Raw genomic sequence first — 26,420 nt, 5'->3', positions numbered from 1 at the left:
ACATCTCAGCTCCTGATTTCCTTTAAACCTTGTCACAACTCTCTGGTGTCCTTCACAAGGTACTTCTCACACAATGTTATTGGAACAACTTAAGACTCACTTCTAGTCCTTGTGCTCTGTGTTTGCTCTGTACTGTCTTGGAACTCTTGTGCATTTCTCCATGGCTTCAATTTCTTCTATTGTTACCTCTATGATGACAATATCTAAGAACCACATCCAGATTTCATTTCTAAGATATAATCCTTGCATGTATATGTCTTAGACATCTAGATTATTATTATTAGAACTGCATAACTTTTATTTTACATTATTTACATCAATTGTAGGAAGCTGCTTTACTGAGTCAGATAATTATATTCTCTATGGCAGCACTATGCCCAATTTCATGCTAATGAAAACATTTTCTGTTATAAAATGGGTCATGTTTCTTTTTCATTTCCACAATTCATTCAAATGATTGTTTTAATCACATAAAAAACAAGATGTATTGGGGTCCATTTTGGATTTTTTTCTTCTGATGAAGACCTAGCAGAATATTTATGTGCCTGTAACTCAACATATCTCTGACTGAAGCCATTAACCCACCACTCACCAACTAGACATTTCTTCTCCTTAGTCTCCAACCTCATGTCATGACTCCAGTATATATTCAGGGAGTAATGTTTAACACAAACTCTCAGAACCACATTAATAAAACCAAGCATTCCTAATATCATCCTTCATTTCCACCCCACTATCCACACATGTATTCTCATTCTATACTTATTATGCTTTAGTTTCAGTTTAAAATATCAAATCCTAAGAGATCTCTTTTAAAAACTACCACTGAAGTAAGCATTCCCTCCCTTCCTTGTTGTCTTGAATAGAACTTGGTTTTTCCTTCAAGCCATTGATTTAATTTCTCACTATATATTTATTTATTTATTTGCTTTTTAAATTGCCTGTAGCCCCCCTCCCTCCTGGACTAATTGCAGGAAAGTTAATTGCAGAATTATAAGGCAAGTGTCCTTTTGACTATTATTCATGGATTATAAATCCAAGAGGTTTTATGTACACAATAACTTAACTTGCCCTCAGCTGACCTAGTACCAAATGCCTGCAGTCAGATTAGAACTTATTAACAAAACAAAGGAAAGTGCTTACAGGTGAAAAAAAATGATAATATCTCCAGTTCTTACCAGAATTGATATAGATGTAAAGCTGTGAGCCTGAATCATTATTGGTTATGGCGTCACAGCTCCTGAGCTCAGAGCTTCATTTTTACCCTACAAATAGGCATGGATTTGTTCCTGGATTTCCTATTTATATAGTTGATTAAACTCATTGGTTTTATAATTCAGGGAAAAACGTTCTTTAAACTGGATGCCAATCAAGAAGAGTCCAATTAAGGAAGTGCCTTCCTTAGCAAGAGTGTTTTTGTGACATCAGCACAAATGGCAGAGTAAATAGCTCCAAAGAACTGTCCCTCCACAGAAACACCAAAAAGATCTAAAACAGAATACACATTGTCAGAATGCTGGATAATAGATAAAGGTTTACAACAACCAAGCATCAATTATTGATCAATAAAGCTTGGGGGGAAAGTCAATAAACTGCAGTTATAGCAAAAACAAACTCTGAAGAAAATTGGTTGTAGTCACTATGAAGAACAGTATGGAGGTTCCTCAAAAAATTAAAAATAGGACTACAATATGATCCAGAAATCCCACTTCTGGGTATTTATATTAGGTTGGCCAAAAAGTTTGTTTGGTTAGTGAATATATTGTTCAATAAAATTCTTGGTGAAAATGAAAAATGTGTGTTTTATTTTTACTTAAAACCAAACGAACTTTTTGGCCAACCTAATACAATGAAAGTGCAAACACAAACTTAGAAAGATGTCTGTACCCCCATGTTCACCACAGCATTATTTACAATAGCCAAGATATGGAAACAACCTAATAAGATTATATATATGTGTGTAAATATAGACACACATATATATTAGGAAGTGGAGTCTCAAGGTGGCAGAGTAGAAGGAAGTGCCCTCACCCCCTCTTATGAAAAAACCCAAATCACAACTAACTGCTGAACAACCATCAACAAAATAATACTAGAACCTACCAAAAAAGATACCTTACATCCAAAGACAAAGAAGCCACGAGATGGTAAGAGGGGCACAACCATGATAAAATCAAATCCCATACCCACCAGGTGGGTGACCCACCAACTGGAAAACAATTATACCACAGAGGTTCTCCCACTGGAGTGAAAGTTCTGAGCCCCACGTCAGGCTTCCTAGTCTGGGGTTCTGGGAACTGGAGGAGTTCCCAGAGAGTCTGGTTTTGAGGGCCAACAGGATTTGATCACAGGACTGGGGGAAACAGAAACTCCTCTCTTGGAGGGCACACACAGAGGCTTGTGTACACCATGACAGAAGGAAAAAAAACAGTGACATCATAAGAGAGTAGACCAGACTTATGTGCTAGTATTGGAGGGTCTCCCATAGAGGTGGGGGGGGCAGCTGAAAAGGGCGGGGCAGCAGCAGTTTTGGAAAGTAATCATTGGTGTGAGCCTTCCCAGAGGCTGCCATTAGCCTCACCCAACTCCAGGGTGAGGACACCTCAAGCCAAGCAACCAACAGGACCAGAACACAGCCTCACCCATCAGCAGACAGGCTGCTAAAAGTCTTCCTGAGCATAGTCCTACCCACCAGAGGGACAAGATCCTGCTCCACCTAGTATTAGGCAGTGAACCAGCCCTTCACACCAGGAAGTCTGCATAAGCCTCTTAACCTTATCCACCAGGGGGAAGACAACAGAAGCAAGAAGAACTACAATTCTGTAGCCTGTGGAATGGAAACTGCAATCACAGAAAGTTAGACAAAATAAGATGGCAGAGGAGTATATCTCAGATGAAGGAATAAGATAAACCCCAGAAGAACAACTAAGTGAAGTGGAGGTAGGCAACCTACTGGAAAAAGAATTTAAAATAATGATAGTGAACATGATCCAAGATCTCAGAAAATGAATGGAGGCAAGGATTGAGAAGATGCAAGAAATGCTCCACAAACACCTAGAAGAACTAAAGAACAAACAGACAGAGATAAACAACAGAATAACTGAAATGAAAAATACACTAGAAGGAATCAATAGCAGAATAACTGAGGCAAAAGAATGGATAAGTGACCTGGAAGACAGAATGGTGGAAACCACTGCCATGGAACAGAATAAAGAAAAAAATAAAAAATAAAAAGAAATGAAGACAGTCTAAAAGACCTCTGGGACAACGTTAAATGCACCAGCATTTGCATTATAGGTGTCCCAGAAGGAAAAGAGAGAGCGAGAGGACCTGAGAAAATATTTGAAGAGATAATAGTAAAAATTTCCCTAACATGGAAAAGGAAACAGTCACCCCAGTCCAGGAAGCACAGAGAGTCCAGAGCAGGATAAACCCAAGGAGGGACATGCCAAGACACATAGGAATCAAACTGACAAATATTAAAGACAAAGAAAAAATATTAAAAGCAACAAGGGAAAAGCAACAAATAACATACAAGGGAACTCTTATAAAGTTATCAGCCAATTTCTCAATAGAAACTCTGCAGGCCAAAAGGGAGTGGCATGATATATCTCAAGTGATGAAACTGAAAAAACAAGAAGACTCTACCCAGCAAGGTTCTCATTCAGATTCGACAGAGAAATGGTGGAGAAAACAATAGCTTTACAGACAAGCAAAAGCTATGAGAATTCAGCATCACCAGACTAGCTTTTAAACAAATGCTAAAGGAACTTCTCTAAGCAGAAAAGTAAAGGCCACAACTAGAAACAGAAAAATTAAGGATGGAAAAGCTCACTGGTAAAGGTAAACAAACAGTAAAGGTAGAAAATCATCCACACACAAATATGATATCAAAACTAGCAATTGTGAGAAGAAGAGAGCACAAATGCAAGATATTGGAAATACATATGAAATTTAAAAATCAGCAATGTAAAACAATCTTGTTTTTATATAGATTGCTATATTAAAACTTCATGGTAATGGCAAACCAAAAATCTACAACAGATACACACACAAAAAAGAAAGTGGAATCCAAACACAATACTAAAGTTAGTCATCAATTCACAAGAGACAAGAATGAAAGAGGAAGGGAAGAAGAAAAGACCTACAAAAATAAATTCATAACAATTACCAAAATGGCAACAAGAACATACATATTGATAATTACCTTAAATGTAAACGGATTAAATGCTTCAACAAAAAGACATAGACTGGCTGAATGGATACAAAAACAAGACCTGTATATATGCTTTCTACCAGAGACCCACTTCAGATCTAGGGACACATACAGAGTGAATGTGAGGGGATGGAAAAAGATATTCCATGTAAATGGAAATCAAAAGAAAGCTGAAGTAGCAATACTCATATCAGATGAAGTAGATTTTAAAATAAAGACTGTTACAAGAGACAAAGAAGGACACTCCAAGGGATCAATCCAAGAAGATATAGCAATTATAAATATATATGCACCCATCATAGGTGTGCCTCAATATATGAGGCAAATACTAACAGCCATAAAGGCAGAAATCAATAGTAACGCTATAATACTGGGGGACTTTAACACCCCACTTACACCAATGGACAAATCATCCAGACAGAAGGAAACAGTAAGGAAACACAGGCCTTAAATGACACATTAGACCAGATGGATTTAATTGATATTTATAGAGCATTCCATCCAAAAGCAGCAGAATACACATTCTTCTCAAGTGCACATGGAACATTCTGCAACATTAATCACATGATGGGCCACAAAGGAAGCCTTGGTAAATTTAAGGAAATAGAAATAATATCAAGCACCTTTTCCGACCACAACACTATGAGATAAGAAACCAACTTCAAGAAAAAAAAAAAAAAGTAAAAAACACAACAGGTGGAGGTTAAACAATATGCTATTAAACAACCAATGGATCACTGAGGAAATCAAAAAATACATAGGGACAAATGAAAAGAAAAGCACAATGATCCAAAACCTATGGGATGCAGCAAAAGTAGCTATAAGAGGGAAGTTTATAGCAATACAATCTTACCTCAAGAAACAAGAAAAATCTCAAATAAACAATCTAACCTTACACCTAAAGCAACTAGAGAGGGAAGAACAAACAAAACCCAAAGTTAGAAGAAGGAAAGACATCATAAAGATCAGAATGGAAATAAATGAAATAGAAACGAAGGAAACAAGAGAAAAAATCAATGAAAATAAAAGCTGGCTTGAAAAGATAAACAAAATTGACAAACCTTTAGCCAGACTCATCAGAAAAAAAGGGAGCAGGATCAAATCAATAAAATTATTAATGAAAAAGAAGTTATAACGGACACCACAGAAATACAAAGTAACGTAAGAGACTACTACAAGCAACTATACGGTAATAAAATGGACAACCTAGAAGAAATAGACAAATTCTTAGAAAGGTACAATCTCCCAAGACTGAACCAGGAAGAAACATAACATATGAACAGAGTGATCACAAGTACTGAAAATGAAACTGTGATTAAGAAACTCCCAAAAAAACAAAAGTCCAGGAACTGATAGTTTCACAGGTGAATTCTATCAAACATTTAGAGAAGACTTAACACTTATGCTTCTGAAACTATTCCAAAAAATTGCAGAGGAAGAAATACTCCCAAACTCATTTTATGAGGCCACCCTCACTCTTATATGAAAACCAGACAAAGATATCACAAAAAAGGTAAATTACAGGCCAATATCACTGATGAACATAGATGCAAGAATTCTCAACAAAATATTAGCAATCAAAATCCAACAATACATTAAAAGAATCATTCACCATGATCAACCAGGATTTATTCCAGGGATGCAAGGATTTTTCAATATCTGCAAATCAATCAGTATGATACACCACATTAACAAATTGAAGAATAAAAACCATATGATCATCTCAATAGATGCAGAAAAATGTTTGAAAAAATTCAACACCCATTTATGATAAAAGCTCTCTAAAAGTGGACATGGAGGGAACCTACCACAACATAATAAAAGCCATATATGACAAACCTATAGCTAGCATCATACTCAATGGTGAAAAGCTGAAAACATTTCCCCTAAGATCAGGAAAAAGACAAGGACGCCCACTTTCACCACTTTTACTCAACATGGTTTTGGAAGTCTTAGCCACAGCAATCAGAGAAGAAAAAGAAATAAAAGGAATCCAAATTAGAAAAGAAGAAGTTAAATTGTCACTGTTTGAAGATGACATGATACTATCCATAGAAAATCCTAAAGATGCTACCAGAAAACTACTAGAGCTCATCAATGAATTCAGTAAAGTTGCAGGATACAAAAGTGATACAGAGAAATCTGTTGCATTTCTATACACTAACAACAAAAGATCAGAAAGAGAGTTTCAAGAAACAATCCCATTTACCATTGCATCAAAGAGAATAAAATACCTAGGAATAAACCTACTTAAGGAGACAAAATACCTGTACTCCAAAAACTATAAGACGCTGATGAAAGAAATCGAAGACAACACAGATGGAAAGATATGCCATGTTCTTGGATTAGAAGAGTCAATATTTTCAAAATGACTATACTACTCAAAGGCAATCTAAGGTTTCAGTGCAATTCCTATCAAATTGCCAATGGCATTTTTCACAGAACTAGAACAAAAAAATCTTAAAGTTTGTATAGAAACACAAAAGGCCCAGAATAGCCAAAGCAATCCTGAGAAAGAAACATGGAGCTGGAGGAATCAGGGTCCCTGACTTCAGACAATACTACAGAGCTACAGTCATCAAAACAGTATGGTACTGGCAAAAAAACAGAAATATAGATCAATGGAACAGGAGAGAAAGCCCAGAGATAGACCAAGAACCTATGGCCACCTAATCTATGACAAAGGAGGCAAAAATATACAATGGAGAAAAGACAGTCTCTTCAATAAATGGTGTTGGGAAAACTGGACAGCTACATATTAAAGAATGAAATTAGAACACAACCTAACACTATACAAAAAAATAAACTCAAAATGGATGAAAGACCTAAATATAAGGTCAGATACTATAAAACTCTTAGAGGAAAATATAGGCAGAACACTCTTTGACATAAATCACAGCAAGATCTTTTTTGATCCACTGCCTAGAGTAATGAAAATAAAAACAAAAATAAACAAATGAGACCTAATTAAACTTAAAAGTTTTTGCACAGCAAAGGAAACCATAAACAAAATGAAAAAGCACAGAATGGTAGAGTCCTTCCTTATCAGCATTTACTTTAAAAGTAATGGATTAAACTCTCCAATCAACATGCAGACATTAGAAGAATATATTTTTTTAAAAAACAAGTACGAGCACATGCTGTCTACAAGACTCTATTTTTTTTCTTTCTTTCTTTCTTCCTTCCTTTCTTTTTCTCTTTCTGTCTCCTTCCTTTCTTTTAATTGAAGTGTAGTTGATTTACAATATTATACAAGTTTCAGGTGTATAATACAGTGATTCAATATTTTTATAGATTATACTTCTTTTAAAGTTATTACAAAATAATGGCTATATTCCATGTACTGTGCAGTATATCCTTGTAGCCTATTAATTTTATACATAGTAGTTTGTACCTTTTAACCTTCTATCCTTATCTTGCCCCTCCTCTTTCCCTCTGACCATGGTTATCATTGGTCTCTTCCCTATATCTGTGTGTCTGTTTCTGTTTTGTTATATTCATTCATTTGTTTATTTTTTAGATTCTTCATATAAGTGATATACACTATTTGTCTTTCTCTGACTTATTTTACTAAGCATAATACCCTCTAGGTCCGTCCATTTTGCAGATGACCAAATTTCATTGCTTTTTATGGCTGAGTAATGTTCCATTGTGTATATATATGTGCCACATCTTTATCTATTCATCTGTTGACTAATACTTAGGTTGCTTCCATTATCTTGGCCATTGTAAATAATACTGCTATGAACATTGGGGTCCATGTATCTTTTCGAATGTGTTTTTGTTTTCTTCAAATATATACTCAGGAGAAAATTGTTGAATCATATGGTTGTTATATTTTTAGATTTTTGAGGAACCTCCATTCTGTTTTCCATAGTGTCTGCACCATCCTTCTCTCCACATTCTCACAAACATTCGTTGTTTGTAGATTTTTGATGATAGCCATTCTAACAGGTGTGAGGTGATATCTCATTGTGGTTTTGATTTGCATTTCTCAGATGATTAGTGATGTAATGATCTTTCCATGTGCCTGTTAGCCATTTGCCTGTTAGCCATTTGTATGTCTCCTTCAGAAAAATATCTATCCAGAGCTTCTGCACATTTTTTGACTGGGTTCTTTGCTTTTTTTAAATATTGAGTTGTATGAGCTGTTTATACATTTTGGATATATAAATGCTTGCTGGTTATATCATTTTCAAATATTATCTCCCATTCAGTAGGTTGTCTTTTCATTTTGTCGATAGTGTCCTTTACTGTGCAGAAGTTTTTAAGTTTAATTAGGTGCCATTTGTTTATTTTTTCTTTTATTTATTTTGCCTTAGGAGACAGATCCAAAAAATGTTGCAACAATTTATGTCAAAGAGTGTTCTGCCTGTGTTCTTTTCTAGAGGTTCTTGGTTTCAGGTTTTACATTTAGGTCTTTGATCCATGTTGACTTTGTTTTTTGATATGGTGTGAGGAAATGTCCTAATTTCATTCTTTTACATGTTCCTGTCCAGTTTTCCCAGGACTACTATTTTTTAAAATTTTTATTGGAGTATAATTGATTTACAATATTGTGTTAGTTTCAGTTGTACAGCAATGTGAATCTGTTATATATCCACTCTTTTCTAGATTATTTTCCCATATAGGCCATTACAGAGTATTGAGTAGAGTTCCTTGTGGTATAACAAGGTCTTTATTAGTAACCTATCTTATATACAGTAGTTTGTATGTGTCAATCCCAATCTTCCAATTCATCCCTCCCCTCCTGTTACCCTCCAGTAACCGTGTTTATTTTCTACACATGTAACTCTATTTTGGTTTTGTAAATAAATTCACTTGTAACCTTTTTTAGATTCCACATGTAAATGATATCATATGATATTTGTCTTTCTCTATCTGACTTCACTCTGTATGAAAATTTCTAGGTCCATCCATGTTGCTGCAACTGGCATTATTTTGTTCTTTTTTGTGGCTTAGTAATATTCCATTGTATGTATGTATCACAACTTCTTTATCCATTCCTCTGTTGATGGACATTTAGGTTGCTTCCTTCTCCTGGCTTTTGTGAATAGTGCTGAAATGAACACTGGGGTGCATGTATCTTTTCAAATTATGGTTTTCTCTGGATATATGCCCAGGAGTGGGATTGCTGGATCATATGGTAGCTCTATTTTCAGTTTTTTAAGGAACCTCCATACTGTTCTCCATAGTGGCTGTACCAGTTTGCATTGCCACCAACAGTGTAGGAGGGTTCCCTTTTCTCCACACCCTCTCCAGCATTTACTGTTTGTAGACTTTTTGATGATATCCATTTTGACCAGTGTGAGGTGATACCTCATTGTAGTTTTGATTTGCATTTCTCTAATAGTTTGTGATATTGAGCATATTTTCATGTGCTTTTTAACCATTTGTATGTCTTCTTTGCAGAAATGTCTATTTAGAACTTCCACCGACTTTTTGATTGGGTCATTTGGTTTTTTTGGTATCGAGCTGCATGAGTTGTTTGTACATTTTGGAGATTAATCACTTGTCAGTTGCTTTGTTTGCAAATATTTTCTCCCATTCTGAGGTTTTTCTTTTCATTTTGTTTATGGTTTGCTGTGCAAAAGATTTAAGTTTAATTAGGTCCCATTTGTTTATTTTTGTTTTTATTTTCATTACTCTAAGCAGTGGATTGAAAAAGATCTTGCTGTGATTTATGTCAAAGAGTGTTCTGCCTATATTTTCCTCTAAGAGTTTTATAGTATCCGACCTTATATTTAGGTCTTTCATCCATTTTGAGTTTATTTTTGTGTATAGTGTTAGTTGTGTCCTAATTTCATTCTTTAATATGTAGCTGTCCAGTTTTCCCAACACCATTTATTAAAGAGACTGCCTTTTCTCCATTGTATATTTTTGCCTCCATTGTCATAGATTAGGTGACCATAGGTGCTTGAGTCTATCTCTGGGCTTTCTACCCTGTTGCATTGACCTTTATTTCTGGGTTTTTTTTGCCAGTACAATACTATTTTGATGAGTGTAGCTTTGTAGTATAGTCTGAAGTCAGGGAGCCTGATTCCTCCAGCTCGTGTTTCTTTCTCAGGATTGCTTTGGCTATTCTGGGCCTTTTGTGTTTCCATACAAATTTTAAGACTTTTTTGCTCTAGTTCTGTGAAAAATGCCATTGGCAATTTGATAGGAATTGCACTGAAACCTTAGATTACCTTGGGTAATATCGTCATTTTGAAAATATTGACTCTTCCAATCCAAGAACATGGTATATCTTTCCATCTGTTTGTGTTGTCTTTGATTTCTTTCATCAGTGTCTTATAGTTTTCAGAGTACAGGTATTTTGTCTCTTTAGGTAGGTTTATTCCTAGGTATTTTATTCTCTTTGATGCAATGGTAAATGGGATTGTTTCTTGAATTTCTCTTTCTGATCTTCTCTGTTAGTGTATAGAAATGCAACAGATTTCTGTGTATTAATTTTGTATCCTGCAACTTTACTGAATTCATTGATGAGCTCTAGTAACATCTTTAGAATTTTCTATGTATAGTATCATGTCATCTTCAAACAGTGACAATTTAACTTCTTCTTTTCCAATTTGGATTCCTTTTATTTCTTTTTCTTCTCTGATTGCCATGGCTAGGACTTCTAAAACTATGTTGCATAAGAGTGGTGAGATCTGATCTTACAGGAAATGCTCTCGGTTTTTCACAATTGAAAATGATAAAACATCATTCCTACTCTTTAAAAACTAAAAAATAAGATAAAAATAAGGAAATATTTTCCTTAAAATGTGGCAAATTTTCATGTAGAGAAAAATCTCAAGATACTCCTGAAGGCTAGTAAAGGGTTATATAATCCTGTCATGATCTGGAAAGTGGTGGGAATAGGGAAAGAGTGGGGATGGCTTGCTGGAGAGTGTGATGGTGGACTTAATTATTTAAGGTTGAACTAGAATGCACTGACATTAACCCACATATTTTAACAATGACAATAGTGTCAATAATGGTTGAGACTGATGAACATGGAAATATTTGTGATAAAGAAAATTTTTGTTACTTTTTTCCTCAGGCATTTACTATATGCTTCTTGTCCCCATAAAAGAAGCATATATAAAAACAACAAACTTGCCACTTTCATTGCCATTAAAATGCCGTTTCCTGCAAAGTTGGCATTGGGATCTCAGCTAATACCATGTTTCTGCTTTTTCACATTCTCACATTCTTTCTCGAGCACAGGCCCAACTCCACTGACCTGATCATCAGTCACTTGGCCCCAGTTCATATAGTAATGTTGCTAGCTCTGGTGTCAGTGGCTACAGACATTTTTGGGTCTCAGGAATTTTGTAACGACATCAAATGTAAATCAATTATCTACTTGTACAGGTTCATGAGGGGTCTCTCCATTCGTATCACCTGCTTTCTGAGTGTCCTCCAGGCCATCACCTTCAGCCTCAGAAGCTTCTGTTTGACAAAGTTCAAACATAAATCCTCAAGTCACAACCTGTATTTTTTTCTCTTACATGGGTCTTCAATATACTCATTAGTGGGCACATCTTAATCTCCACTGTTGTAACCCCAATGTGACCTCAGACCGTCTTATGTTTGTCACTGAATCCTGCTCTCTTTGGTAAATGAGTTACTTCCGAAGGCACATATTTTTCACACTTGTAACTTTCCAGAATGTTTCCTCTGTTTGACCATTTCAAGTGAAACAGAGTGATTCTCTTGTACAGGCATAGAGACAGTCTCAGGATCTTCACAGCACGAACATTTCTCCAAATGCATCCCCAGAGAAAAGGGACAACCAGGTCATTCTGTTGGTCATGATTTTCTTTGCGGTAATGGGCTTTTTAAGCTGCATTGTCTCCTCCTCAGGAATGTTGCAGAACACTGACCTAAAGTTCATCTCTGTGTCCAGATACTTGAGGGCAATTTTTATGCCACAAGCTGCCATTTAGTGATAAACAGTAGTGAAAAACAGTCTTAAAATCCATGTGGGGAAAATTTTAAAAATGTACAATTTCTCAGTGATGAATAATGTCTCAAGATAAACCAATTCACTGCCTTCAAAAGATTAAGTATGGTGTACAGAATATGTTCTTTGTTCTTCACGTGAAAACGTAATTATGTTTCTGCTGAACCTATTTATGTTTATATCTGTGGCATAATTGAATATTCCTTCCTTAGATACCAACTGGACCATGTTCATATTACTTACTTAAGGCCTGATTTAGTCAGATTGACAAGGATTCAACTGGTCCAATCTGGTAAAGTTTGTGCAACAAAATCAATAACAATGACAGATTAAAACACACTGAATAAAATAATAAGCCTTAAGTCCATAATGTATAATAAATAAGGGACTAGTGCAAGGTCTTCCTTATGATAGAAAGCCAAATAATAAATATAGGAGCAGTGATGGAAATGGAAGATCACCATTGGCCAAATATTATAATAGTGATTATTGATTCAGTGGGAATAATCAATGTTTACTGAATCTGGTGTGTCAAAGTTGGAAGGGAACATAATATTGACATAATCTTGGAATAGCTCCTGATAAAACTTGTCCCCTGTTCCCCCTTATGGGATGCACTGAGGAAAGCACAGGATCTGGCTGGGGTGTTCCTGCTGCAAATGCAGGGCCTGGGTGCTTAGGAGGAGATATTGGGCAGACTTGGTTGGGGTCATTTGTGCTCTTTAAATCAATCAAGGATGTGAAAATGAGGGGAAATCTCAGGGTCAGAATGGAGAAATATATTTTTCACAATTTGGTGTAGTTGGTAAAATTTGAAGTAGGGTTGTGGATTGAAATATCAGCAATGTTGATTTCCTAACTTGAAGGTCATATAGTACTAACATGGTAAAGTGCCCTCATAATGGGAAAAAGTACACTAGAGTATTTTGTGTTAAGGGGCACATGTGGTACAGTGATAACTACTGGAGATTCTAAGTGAAGGGCTATCACTAATTTGTACTGCTATTGCACGTTTTCCTTAAATTTGAAATTATTTGAAAACGCTCTTATAAAACACTCAGAAATAGTCATAAATAATTCATTTATGACACCGAAGATGCAGTGGCTATTATCATATTCACAATGATGATTAACTTCACAACTTGGATAAACCTGAGTTTGGATAGGGCTTTGCCATTAAAACAAAGTTTGAGGTCAGATCTACTTTACTGGCATAATATTGACATGGTCAGAGTGTTTTCAAATATGATTTTTTAAATTTTATTTATTTTATTTTTTTGGCCGTGCCACGCAGCTTGTGGAATCTTAGTTCCCAACCAGGGATTGAACCCGGGCCACGGCAGTAAAAGGGTCAAGTCCTAATCACTGTAGTATCAGGGAACTCCCCAAAGTATGTGTATTTTACAGGCAAGATGAAGAAATTTTTACACAGCATGTTCTTTCCTTAAATGGACCTTTACTCTAGTGGCTGAAGAGACTTCTCATTAGCGTTTCTATAGGCTACATTTAGGCTCTGCTCATACAGTAATCTAAGTGAGAAAGGCAGCAAAAGCTTTTCTAATTCCAATACAATGAAGACCTTCCCATACTAACCAGAAACACTTTTGACCAAGCTATCTGCAGAAGTTTTCCTGAAAGTGTTCTTTCAGTGAAAAGAAGTCATACTTACTGTGTGATGCATGTAGTGATTGATTTTATACACTTGTTAATCAAGTATTTCTGAATGCTTCTTGGGAGAGGAGGTTAAATAAGTATGCTATAGGTAAACAAAAGAAAGAGGTTTTCAGATGGCATGTGTGAACATGTTTCTCATATAAAGAATGTAGGGGTTTGTTATTTGCTATGCAAAAGAAATTTCTATGCACAGTGTTTTTTCCTTGAGTGGAAGAAATGCTTAGAGCAGGATGCATAAAGTTACATGTTTAAGAGACCCATAATAATGCCATTTGTACAGGACCTTTAAAATTGCACTTGGCTCAGGGTTGTAAAGTCAGAGGTAGTGAAAACATTACAGACTGCATGGCAACTTTCTTGTCCCATATGATAAATTTAGATTTTTGTTACAAGCTAGATGAATGATATTTTGCTCATTTAATTCTTTTCCCATATGGAACTTATACACAAAGACCCAAGCATGTAGTAAAATGTTTGAGAGATCTGTGGTACCACACTTGGCACAGGTTTAATTAAGCTGGACTAAGGTCTATGTTCTAGCACCCAAAGAGAGTGAAAGCTTTCCGACTGCATACAAAGACTTGTTCCACATGCAGTAGAAGTACGTGTATTTTACAAGTGAGATGAAGGAAATTTTACACAGCATCTTCTTTCCATATATGAAAGTTGATCCTAGTGACTGAAGCAAGTAGTATATTATTTAAGAGACTTCTCATACTAGTGTTTCTATAGGCTACATAGAGGTTCTGCTCATAAGTTGATCTAAGTGAGAATGGTAGCAAAGACCTTTTCAAACTGTATAAAATGAACAGTTTCTAATAGCAACCAGAAGAGCTTTATACCAAGTTAACAGCACAGAGTTTTTCTAAGAATGTTCTTTCTGTGAAGAGATAACTCTTTTGTGGGATATGTGTAAATGAAATGTATGTGTTTCTCATAAGCTGGAGGAAAGAACTGTACACACGATGTTCTTTCAGTGTGTAGAATGTAACCCAATGACTGAGGCATATAGCGTTTTATTTCACAGACTTGTGACACTAGTGTTCCATAGGCTGCTTTGAGTCATTTCTCAAAATAGGTACCTCAGATATAAGCAAAGACCTTTTTAAAACACATATAATGAAGAGTTTCCCATAGTAACAAGAACTTTTAACCAAGCTACCAGGAAAACCTTTTTCAAAGAGTGTTCTTTCTGTGAAGGGAAGTTACACCTTTTGTGTGATTCATGTAGTGATTAGTGCCCTAAACCTGTAAATCTAACATTTCCAGTTCTTCTGTGATTGTTGGGCTAAACTGTGTGCTCAATGCCATTAGAAGGTCAAGCCTTAGAGAAGGTATAGATGAATATGTTCCTCTTATAAGGAATCAAGCCAATTGTTTTTTATCAGAAGAAAGTACTACTATGTGTGTGTTCTTTCATTGAGTGAAAAATATATTTGAAGTGTGACACATGTAGTATAGTTTTTGAGATCAGTAATACTGCTATTTCTAGAGGTACTTTAAAGCTGTGCTATGATCGGTATTCTAAAGACAAATAAGAGTGAAGGAAAAGACTTGTTCCCACTATAGAAAATGTACTTGTTTCTCACAAACTAGATGAATGAAGTTTTACACAGATTGTTCTGTGTACAGGACACAGATTACAAAATACAGATTTTGTAACCAGGACTTGGAGTACCTAGTGAAATGTTTGACAGAACTGCAAACTAACTCTTTCTAATGTTTTATTGAAAAGTATGTGAAGCTCTGTGTTCAAAGGCCAAATAAGAGGGAAAACATTTCAGACTGCACGAGGCTTGTTTCCAATTTAGTAAATGTACGTGTATCTCACAAGCTAGATGAAAGAATTTTATACATAGTGTGTGGAATGTAACTCACGTGATTAAAGCAGGTAATGTTTTATTTCAGACTACTTTGACTCTTTCCTCAAAACAGTTACCTAACTGAGAATGTAAGCAAAGGTCTTTCTAACAGGCATACGGTGAAGAGTTTCCCATAGCAACAAAAAGACTTTCTTACCAAGCTACGAGTATAGTTTTTCTAAAGAGTTCTTTCTTTGGTGGGAAGTTATAGTTTGTGTGTGATACATGTAGTAATTACTTCCCCAAAACCTGTAAATCTAGTATTTGTAACTCCTATGTGATGCTGAGCTAAATTAAGTGTGCTAATGCCATTAGAATGCAAAGGCTTTCAGATAGCATAAACATGTTTCTCCTATAAGGAATTTAGCTAATTTATTCTTAGCATAAGAAAGAATTCCTATGTACTGTGTTCCCTAAATGAGTGGAAAATATTTGAAGTGTGATGAATGTAGTATATTGTTTAGGAGATCTGTAATACTGCTCTTCACAGCAGTACTTTAAAACTGTGCTAAGCTCTGTGTTCTAGGGGTGAATAGGAGTGAATGCCTCTCACACATTGGGAAAAACTTCTTTCTGAAACCAGATGAACTAACTATATTTTATACACATTTTTCTTACAATGTGTGGAACTGGACTCACGCATTAGCAGCAAGTAGTGAAATGTATGACAGACCTGCAAACCTATGCATTCTGATGTTGGATGCAAAGCTGCTTGAAGCTCTGTGTTCAAAAGACAAATAAGAGGAAAGCCTTTCCACACTGCATGGAAATGCCTATTTTCCATTCAGTAATGTATGTGTTTCTCACAACTTAGATTGTGCTTTCATGAAACAGAAATGTATGAAGCAAAAACCAATGGGCTGAAGTAGGTAGGATTTCTTTTGACAGACATGTTATATCAGTGTTTGTGTAGGCTACTTTGCATCTTTCAACACAACAGATATCTGACTTAGAATATAGGCAAGGGTCTCTTTAACCCGTACCCAACAAAGAATTTCCCACAGTAACCAGAAGGTCTTATTACCAAGAAAACAGCACAAAGATTTTTGTTACAGTGTTCTTTCAGTGAAGGAAAGGTATATGTTGTGTGTATACATGTGGTGATTTGTTCCATTAACTTGTCAATCTCACATTTGTACTAACTATGTGATGTTGAGGTAAACTAAGTGTGCTTGCTGCGATTAGATAGTAAAGGATTTCAGATGGCCTAGTTAAAACTTTTTTCACAAAGGGAATGAAAACAACAGTTTCTTCCTGTAAGAGAACTACTAGGCATTGTGTTACTTAACAGAACGGAAGAAATTTAGGAAGTGTACAGCATGCAGTATATAGTTTAAGAGACTTGTAAACCTGCCCTTTCTAGAGATATTTTAAAGCTGTGTTAAGCCCAGGATTAAAAAGACAAACGGAGGGAAGGCTTATTACGCTGTAGGCAAACACTTGTTTCCAATACAAGAAATGAACGTGTTTCTTACAAGCTAGATATATAAGGTTTTAAATACCTTGTTCGTACAGCGAGGGAAACTTGACCCTGGGATTGGCAGCGCCTAGTGAAATGTACTTGCAAATCTAACCATGACGATGTTGAATGAAAAGCTCTGTGAAGCTCTATGTACAAAACCCAGTAAAAGTAAAAACCTGTCTGGACTGCAGGGAAAGGCTTAATTACCATTCATAAATATCCGTGTTTCACACAACTTAGAGGAAAGAAATTTTTTTCACAGTGTTCTTTTAACAAATTGAACTAAAGGCAAATTGCAGAAGCATGCAGCGTTTCACTTTCAGAGATCTAACGTCAGTGATTCTTTCCTCAAATAGATACCTAAATGTGAATCGTACAAATGCCTGCTTAACCCATAGAAGGCAAGGGAATTCACAAGGGAACCTGAAGATTTTATTAAAAAGATGGGCACAAATATTTTCTTCTGGTGTTCTTTCAGTATAGGAAAACTTTTACATTGTGTGTGACATGCATGGTGATTTCTTCCATTAATTTGCCAAACTTGCCTTTGAACAAAATATGTGAGGTTGAAGTAAAAGAAGAGTGTTGACTGCAATTGGAAGATAAAGTTTTCCTGTTGTTTCTAAAATGTTTCTAATAACAGGAAAGAAACAATATTTCTTATATACCAAAAAATTCTAAACCCTGTCTTGTTGAACTGAGTGGAAGACATGTAAAAAATGAAATACAAATGGTATAGTGTTCAAGATATCTTTAATATTACTCCATCAAGAGTTAAGGACACTGAGAAAGGATTAATCTCCAAAATATGCTAGCAGCACATGCAGCTCAATATCAAAAAAAAACAAACAATCCAATCCAAAAATGGGCAGAAGACCTAAATAGACATTTCTCCAAAGAAGACGTACAGATGGCCAAAAAGCACATGAAAAGATGCTCAATATCACTAATCATTAGAGAAATGCAAATCAAACCCACAGTGAGGTATCACCTCACACTAGTCAGAAAGGCCATCATCAAAAAATCTACAAACAATGAATGCTGGAGAGAGTGGGGAGAAAAGACAACGCTCCTGCACTGTCGGTGGGAACATAAATTGATAAGCCACTATGGAGAACAGTATGGAGGTTACTTAAAAAACTAAAAATAAAACTACCATATTACCCAGCAACACCACTACTGGGCATGTAACCTGAGAAAACCATAATTCAAAAAGGTACATGTACCACAATATTCATTGCAGCTCTATTTACAATACCCAGGACATGGAAGCAACCTAAGTGTCCATCAACAGATGAATGGAGAAAGAAGATGTGGCACATATATACAATGGAATATAACTCAGCCATGAAAAGAAACGAAATTGAGTTATTTGTAGAGAAGTGGATGGATCTAGAGTATGCCATACAGAGTGAAGTAAGTCAGAAAGAGAAAAACAAATACCATATGCTAACACATGTATATGGAATCCAAAAAAAGCGATACTGATGAAACTAGTGGCAGGACAGGAATAAAGACACAGATATAGAGAACGGATTTGAGGACACAGGGTGGGAAGGGTAAGCTGGGATGAAGTGAGAGAGTAGCATTGACATATATACACTACCAAATGTAAAATAGATAGCTAGTGGGAAGCTGCTGCATAGGACAGGGAGCTCAGCTCGGTGTTTTATGATGACCGAGAGGGGTTGGGATAGGGAGGGTGGGAAGGAGACTCAAGAGGGAGGGAATATGGGGATATATGTATACATATAGCTGATTCACTTTGTTGTACAGCAGAAACAAGCCCAACATTGCAAAGCAATTATACTCCAATAAAGATGTTTTTAAAAAAAAGAAAAAAAGAGTTAGGGAATGCTGGGTTAAAGTGTGTTCTCAAGGAGAAAAAAGTTACTACGTTTCCCAATGTGGGTAGAGATTAGTTACAAACAGAAAACAGGGCACGAGGATATAAGATGTGTCTTCTTGGGCTGATTGGCTGAGGTACAGTTATGAAATGCAGAAAGAATAGAACGTACAAACCTGAATGCTTTTAGTGTAGGAGACAGAGCTCCAGTGGGAGAAGCAGGTACTGTTCGAACTCAGAGACTTGCACGAAGTTTTTATTCATATGTTCTTGCACTGAATGCAATGGTGACCTTGTGGGCGACTCAGGTGGTGACTTGTTCTTTATAACTGGACCGGCTTGATTTTTTTAAAATTTTTACCAGCGTTAGGACTTGAAGGTAAAAGAATTTGGAATCTGTGACTAGGCGGGAACGCTTTTCAGCCGGTTTAGTGTAGTATGTTCTGCATCAAAGAAATGATGTTGATGTTTGCTTCCCACAGGAGACTTTCTAGGTCCTGTGTCCTTGAACAGAGTGGAGGAAATTGAGGAAGTGTACAAAATAGCCCATGCTATAAATCCTAATATAACATGGGCTATAATGTGTTGAACCTGGAAACCTTTCCAGAAGTTCTGTAAAGCTGCAGGTTTACAACATGAATTCTACCGAAGAAGGGGGGAAGTCTTTTCAGTCCTGTTGGGAAAGGCCTGGTGCCCATATTTGCAATGACTGTGTTTCTTAACAGCGGAACACAGAAAGCCTTATTCAACCTGCTCTTACATCCTAAGAACCTCCCCCTCCCCCCCCCCCCCGCGCTTTTGGAGGTGCTGGGAGCAGGAATGACAGACCTGCCAACCTACACATTCTGAGGATGAAGGCAAGGGTTTGTGATGCTTCATGTTCAAAATGCCAATAAAAAAGAAACCATTTACACAGTGTTGGTGGGCTTGTTTTAGATTAAGTAGTGTAATGTGTTTCACACCATGGAGAGGGAAACGTTTATGCCCAAGTGCTTTCAGTGTAGGAAACGGAGCTCCTGAAGGTGAAACAAGTACTGTTCGACCTCAAAGACTTGTTGCACCAATGTTGGAACAGGCGACTTTGGTTCTTCCTCAAATTGTTACCTAACCGAGTGTAGTGCAAAGGCTGCTGCTGCACGCTTATACAACAAGGGGTTTGCCCATGTCACTAGAAGCAAGATAAAAACACAAAGGTTTCCACACAGTGTTCCTTCTGTGAAGGAAATCTTCCTGGTGTGGGACATGTGCAAGGATTTGTTCCACTAATTCTCCATCTCGCATTGGTACAAACGAGGTCTGGTTGAGGGAATCCAAGAGTGTTGAATAGGCCGGGAAGGGAAAGTTTTCCTTTCAGCGAGGTCAGCATTTTAACTCATGGAAAGAATGGAGCCAATATATCATACTCTACCAGAGGACTAATAGGCCCTCTGTTCTTGAACTGACTGGCAAAGAACTAGGGCATGCAGAGCAGACAGGCTCTTGTCTCACATATATCCTCAGTTGGCAACGATGGCAACTATCAGAAGGCTGTATTAATGTGTGATATTCTCGTCAAGAAGAGGAGGCATGGTATTTCCCACGGAAATTCACTCTAAACTCCAAGAAAGAAGTGATACCTTTTCCAGTAATTTAGAGGAGGGAAGTATCATCTGGATTCCATTGACAGTTGGAGGGAACTTGTGTCTGGGATTTGGAGACCCTGGTGGGAGTTTGGCGAGACCTGCAGTGTCAAGCCTTCTGAAGTTGCATGGAAGCCTGCATGAATGCCCGGATACAGCTCCCCTGTATGGGAAAGACTTTCCAACGACTACAAGTGTCTGTGTTCAAATTCATCAGCGTATGTGTCTCTCACAAGATAGGAAGCAAAAACTTTCATGTGCGGTGTCCCTTCTGTGTAGGAAACTGATGCCAAGGGGCTGAGGAACTTCAGGTTCTCTTTGACAGAGTCATGGCACTAGTGATATACAGTGACTACTTTGAATCTCTCCTCACAACAGGTACCTCCCTGTGATACAGACAGAGGTCTCCATACCCGTAGCCAACTAACAATTTCCCACGGCGATCAGACGGTCTCAGAACGGAGACAGCAGCACAAAGTTTTCTTCCAGAGTTCTTGCACAGAATGCAATGGTAACCTTGTGGGAGACTCAGGATGTGCTTTGTTCTTTATAAATGGACCGTCTCGATTTTTATTTTTTTAAACAACGTTAAGATTTGGAGGTAAAAGAAGTTGGAATCTGTGACTGGGTGGAACGCTTTTCAGTCAGTTGATTGCAGTATGTCTGCATCCAAGAAATGAAGCCCATGTTTGCTTCCCACAGGAGACCATCTAGGCCCTGTGTCCTTCAACAGAGTGGAGGAAATTGAGGAAGTATATAAAATAGCCCATGCTATATATCCCAATACAGCATGAGCTATAATGTGTTGAACCTGGAAACGGGCCCTTTCCAGAAGTCCAATACAGCTGCATGTTTACAACATGAATTCTACCAAAGAATGGGGGAAGTCTTTTCAACACTGTAGGGAAACGCCTGGTGCCCATATATGCAATGACTGTGTTTCTTAACAGCCTAACAAAAAGCCTTATACACCGTGAACTTACAGTGCAAGAACCTTCACCCCCTGTTTTGGAGAAGCTCAGAACAGGAATGACAGACCTATCAACCTACCCGTTCTGAGGTGGAAGACGAGGCTTTGTGATGCTTCATGGTAAAAATGTCAATAAAAAAGAAATCATTTCCACACTGCTGGTGGGCTTCTTTTCGATTCAGTCGTGTAATGTGTTTCATGCCATGGAGAGGGAAAACGTTCAAGCCCAAGTGCTTTCAGTGAAGGAATCGGAGCAACAGTGGGTGAAGCAGGCACTGTTGGAACTCAGAGACTTGTTGCACCAGTGTTGGAACAGGAGACTTTGGTTCGTTCCTCAAATTGGTACCAAACTGGTACCATAGTGCTAATGCTCCTGCCACACCCTTACACAATAAGGGGTTTGCCCAGGTCACCAGAAGCTCTTAGGATCAAGACAACACACCAAAGGTTTTTCACACTGTTCCTTCTGTGATGGAAACTTTCCTGGTGTGGGATTGGGCAAGGATTTGTCCCACTAATCCTCCATCTCTCATTGGTACAAACGAGGCCTGATTGAGGGTATCCAAGGGTGCTGAATGTGCGGGTAAGGGAGAGTTTTCCTGTCAGGCCTGTCAACATTTTAACTCAAGGAAAGAATGCAGCCAATGTGTCGTACTCTACCAAAGGGCTACTTGGTCTTGGCTTCCTACACTGAATGGCAAATGCAAAGGGCATGCAGAGCAGACAGGCTCTGGTCTCATATCTATCCTCAATTGGCAACAATGGCAGCTATTGGAAGACCGTGTTAATGTGTGATATTCTTGTCTAGTAGAGGAGGCATGGCATTTTCAAGGGGAAATACACTGTAACCTCGAAGACAGAAGTGATAATTTTTCCAGTAAGCCAGAGGAGGGAAGTTTCATCCTCTTTCCACTAACAGTTGGAGGGAACTTGTGTCCGGGATTTGGAAGCGCTCGTAGGAATTTTGTGAGACCTGCAGCGCCAAGGATTCTGAAGTCACTTGGAATCCTGCATGAATGCCCAGGTACAACTTCTCAGTACAGGAAAACCTTTCTGGCTACATATAAAGGCCTGTGTTCAAATTCATCAGCTTATGGGTCTCTCACAAACTAAGGCACTAAAACATTCACGGACAGAGTCCCTTCTGTGTAGGAAACTGCCTCCAAGGGGCTGAGGCACTTCGGGTTCTCTTTGACAGACTCGTAGCACAAGTGATAAACAGCAGCTACTATGAGTCTCTCCTCACAACAGGTGATACAGGCTGAGGCCTCCATACCCGCAGCCAATGAACAATTTCCCACAGGAGTCAGAAGGTCTCAGAACGGAGACAGAAACACGAAGTTGTTTTTTTTTTTGTTTTTTTTTTAACATTTTTATTGGAGTATAATTGCTTTACAATGGTGTGTTAGTTTCTGCTTTATAACAAAGTGAATCAGCTACACATATACGTATATCCCCATATCCCCTCCCTCTTGCATCTCCCTCCCTATCACACCCCTCTAGATGGTTACAAAGCACTTAGCTGATTTCCCTGTGCCATGCAGATGCTTCCCACTAGTTATCTATTTTATATTTGGTAGTGTATATATGTACATGCCACTCTCTCACTTCGTCCCAACTTGCCCATCCCCCTCCAGGTGTCCTCAAGTGCATTATCTGCATCTACGTCTTTATTCCTGTCCTGCCCCTAGGTTCATCAGAACCTTTTTTTGATTTCTTTTTTCTTTTTAGATTCCATATCTATGTGTTAGCATATGGTATTTATTTATTTTTCTCTTTCTGACTTACTTCACTTTGTATGACAGACTCTAGGTCCATCCACCTCACTACAAATAACTCAATTTCGTTTCCTTTTATGGCTGAGTAATATTCCATTGTATATATGTGCCACATCTTCTTTATCCATTCTTCTGTTGATGGACACTTAGGTTGCCTCCATGTCCTGGCTATTGTAAATAGAGCTGCAATGAACATTGTGGTACATGGCTCTTTTTGAATCATGGTTTTCTCAGGATATATGCCCAGTAGTGGGATTGCTGGGTCGTATGGTACTTCTTTTTTTAGTTTTTTAAGGAACCTCTATACTGTTCTCCATAGTGGTTGTATCAACTTACATTCCCACCAACAGTGCAAGAGGGATCACTTTTCTCCACACTCTGTCTAGCATTTATTGTTTGTAGATTTTTTGATGATGACCATTCTGACTGGTGTGAGGTGATACATCATGGTGGTTTTGATTTGTATTTCTCTAATGATTAGTGATGCTGAGCATTCTTCCATCTGTGTGTTGGCAATCAGTATATCTTTTTGGAGAAATGTCTATTTATATCTCCTGCCCATTTTGGGATTGGGTTGTTTGTTTTTTTGATATTGAGTTGCATGAACAGTTTGTAAATTTTGGAGGTTAATCCTTTGCCAGTTGCTTCATTAGCAAATATTTTCTCTTATTCTGAGGGTTTTCTTTTTGTCTTGTTCATGGTTTCCTTTGTTGTGCAAAAGATTTTAAGTTACATTAGGTCCCATTTGTTTATCTTTGCTTTTATTTCCATTTCTCTAGGAGGTGGGTCAAAAAGGATCTTGCTGTGATTTATGTCATAGAGTGTTCTGCCTATGTTTTCCTCTAAGAGATTGATAGTGTCTCACATTACATTTAGGTCTTTAATCCATTTTGAGTTTATTTTTGTGTATGGTGTTAGGGAGTGTTCTGATTTCATTCTTTTACATGTAGCTGTCCAGTTTTCCCAGCACCACTTATTGAAGAAGCTGTCCTTTCTCCATTGTATATGCTTGCCTCCTTTATCAAAGATAAGGTGACCATATGTGTGTGGGTTTATCACTGGGCTTTCTATCTTGTTCCATTCATCTATATTTCTGTTTTTGTGCCAGTACCATACTGTCTTGATTACTGAGAACTATAGTATAGTCTGAAGTCAGGGAGCCTGATTCCTCCAGCTCCGTTTTTCTTTCTCAAGATTGCTTTGGCTATTCAGGGTCTTTTGTGTTTCCATGCAAATTGTGAAATTTTTTGTTCTACTTCTGTGAAAAATGACATTGGTATTTTGATAGAGATTGCACTTAATCTGTAGATTGCTTTGGGTAGTATAGTCATTTTCACAATGTTGATTCTTCCAGTCCAAGAGCTAGGTATATCTCTCCATCTCATTGTATCATCTTTAATTTCTTTCATCAGTGTCTTATAGCTTCCAGTATACAGGTGTTTTGTCTCCTTAGGTAGGTTTATTCCTAGGTATTTTATTCTTTTTGTTGCAGTGGTAAATGGGAATGTTTCCTTAATTTCTCTTTCAGATTCCTCATCATTAGTGTATAGGAATGCAAGATATTTCTGTACGTTAATTTTGTATCCTGCTACTTTACCAAATTCGTTGATTAGCTCTAGTAGTTTTCTGGTAGCATCTTTAGGATCCTCTATGTATAGTGTGATGTGATCTGCAAACAGTGACAACATTATTTCTTCTTTTCCGATTTGGATTCCTTTTATTTCTTTTTCTTCTCTGATTGCTGTGGCTAACACTTCCAAAACTATGTGGAGTAATAGTGGTGAGAGTGGACAACCTTGTCTTGTTCCTGATCTTAGTGGAAATGGTTCCAGTTTTTTATCATTGAGAACGATGTTGGCTGAAGGTTTGTCATATATGGCTTTTAGTACGTTGAGTAAGTTCCCTCTTTGCCTACTTTCTGGAGGGTTTTTATCATAAATGGGTGTTGAATTTTATCAAAAGCTTTTTCAGGATCTATTGAGATGATCATACGGTTTTTCCCCTTCAGTTTGTTAATATGGTTTATCACATAGATTGATTGGCGTATATTGAAGAATCCTTGTGTTTCTGGGGTAAAACCCACTTGATCATGGTGTATGATCATTCTAATGTCCTGTTGGATTCTCTTTGCTAGTATTTTGTTGAGGATTTTTGCATCTATGTTCGTCAGTGATATTGGCCTGTAGTTTTCTTTCTTTGTGACATCTTTGTCTGGTTTTGGTATCAGGGTGATGGGGGCCTCCTAGAATGAGTTTGGGAGTGTTCCTTTCTCTGCTATATTTTGGAAGAGTTTCAGAAAGATAGGTGTTAGTTCTTCTCTAAATGTTTGATAGAATTCGCCTGTGAATCTATCTGGTCCTGGGCTTTTGTTTGTTGGAAGATTTTTCATCACAGTCTCAATTTCAGTGCTTGTGATTGGTCAGTTTATACTTTTTATTTCCTCCGGTTCAGTCTCAGAAGGTTGTGCTTTTCTAATAATTTGTCCATTTCTTCCAGGTTGTCCATTTTATTAGCATATAGCTGCTTGTAGTAATCTCTCATGATCCTTTGTATTTCTGCAGTGTCAGTAGTTACTTCTCCTTTTTCATTTCTAATTCTATTGATTTGAGTCTTCTCCCTTTTCTTCTTGATGATTCTGGCTAATGGTTTATCAATTTTATCTTCTCAAGGAACCAGATTTTAGTTTTACTGATTTTTCTTTTACCTTAGGGTTCTTGTTTTATATTTATTTATTTATTTATTTATTTATTTATTTATTTATTTATTTATTTTAATATCTTTATTGGAGTATAATTGTTTTACAATGGTGTGTTAGTTTCTGTTTTATAACAGAGTGAATCAGCTATACATATATATATATATCCCCATATCTCTTCTCTCCTGTGTCTCCCTCCCTCCCACCCTCCCTATCCCACTACCCTAGATGGTCACAAAGCACCGAGATGATCTCCCTGTGCTATGTGGCTCCTTCCCACTAGCTATCTCTTTAACATTTGGTAGTGTATGTATGTCCATGCCACTCTCTCACTTTGTCCCAGCTTACCC

At 37.3% G+C, this 26,420-nt stretch overlaps 1 long non-coding RNA gene across 1 annotated transcript in view; it reads right to left on the bottom strand.

Annotated features, from left to right (window-relative positions):
* Window positions 1–26,420, bottom strand: part of LOC309647168 — a 44,632-nt gene extending 18,212 nt beyond the window's left edge. Inside the window, exon 1 of the long non-coding RNA XR_014255848.1 lies at window positions 1–26,420. This exon is cut by the window's left edge and continues 3,943 nt beyond it. This is a non-coding gene — a long non-coding RNA (uncharacterized lncRNA).

The sequence above is a fragment of the Balaenoptera physalus genome (genome assembly GCF_965194825.1).
Source record: "Balaenoptera physalus genome assembly, chromosome: 17".
In the NCBI taxonomy this organism is placed as follows: Eukaryota; Metazoa; Chordata; class Mammalia; order Artiodactyla; family Balaenopteridae; genus Balaenoptera; species Balaenoptera physalus.
The sequence above is the reverse complement of the archived record's forward strand: the minus strand, read 5'-3'. Positions and strand labels throughout refer to the sequence as shown.